The sequence below is a fragment of the Herpailurus yagouaroundi genome, unplaced genomic scaffold, assembly GCF_014898765.1.
Source record: "Herpailurus yagouaroundi ecotype Mexico unplaced genomic scaffold, PumYag 200, whole genome shotgun sequence".
Classification (NCBI taxonomy): Eukaryota; Metazoa; Chordata; class Mammalia; order Carnivora; family Felidae; genus Herpailurus; species Herpailurus yagouaroundi.
In genome coordinates, this window is record NW_024412431.1 from 5162988 (window position 1) to 5164222 (window position 1235).

The following is a 1235-nucleotide window of genomic DNA, read 5'->3' on the forward strand; positions in this document are numbered from 1 at the left end:
TTGTGCTGTCTCTGTCCTTCTCAAAATAAAATAAGTAAACTTAAAAAAAAAGTTGGGGCGCCTGGGTGGCTCAGTCAGTTAGGCATCCGACTTCAGCTCAGGCCATGGTCTCATGGCTTGTGGGTTCAAGCCCCGCATTGGGCTCTGTGCTGACAGCTCATAGCTTCAAGCTTGCTTCAGATTCTGTGTCTCCCTCTCTCTCTGCTCCTCCCCCACTCATCTCTGTCTCTCTCTCTCAAAAATAAATAAAAAACATTTTAAAAAAGTCAATCAATTTGTTCCTCATTATTAGTTTTTACCTGGGTGCCAGTGGGGAGCCTGAAGTGGGCAGTCTAAGGGGGTGCCCTTTGCTCCTTGACACAGACAGTGGGAGAAGGAGCAAATAGTAGTGCCTGAGACAGCGAGGAGGGTACAGAAACCAGTGACGGAGGCGGAACCCAAAGTGGTGCAGAAGCCAGAGGGGGAGGGGAAGGCACAAGAGGCAGGCCAGGTGCCAGCAGAAGGCCGAAAAAAGAGGGTTCCTGGTTCTAAACCTTGCAGCTTGGACAGAGGTGCAAACACCGTGTTTTATTTTCTGATTTTTGTTTTTCCACCAAAGTGGAAATACGGAGTCCATGTCAGGCCGGAGAAGACAGGAAATTTTCCCCCAAGCAAAGGGCGTTTTGGCAGCTGCTTGGGAATATTCCTTAAAGTCCCCGTCCTGAGGCAGACTAAGCCACAGTTGGCTCCGATTATCATAGCCATTAACCTGGGAAATGAATGAGGGAGAGGCCCTCAGATCGATTAGGAGGAACAGAGAGAAAAAGCCAGCGTCCCCTTTGTCAAGGATGGCCTGCGTTTCCTCCAGTGACGGAGTTCTACCAGGAGGAGGACTGTTTAGACATTTTTGTCAGGAGGGAGTTTACTAGCCAAACACATCTGGGCAAATGCATTCTGCAAGAGGCTCTTAAGTCCTCTTAAGTCCTTAAGATCCTGATTTAGAGCCGTGAAGGCCTGGACCTAGGTGGGGTACCTCCGCCCAATCGCCCTGTTTTCTGCAGAAGAGATCTGCTAGCTCTGTTTCAGGAGGTCAGTCCTTTCCTGAACTTTGTAATGCGAATTGTCTCCAGTGGGTTAAAAAGGCATCCCAAGGGAGAGTCCTTGGGGACTGAAGAGAAGTTCCAAGCTCCTCCCAGAGAGAGAAGAGTAGAGAGGGTTTAGCACCACGAAAATCCCGCCCCTGACTCCTGGATGGG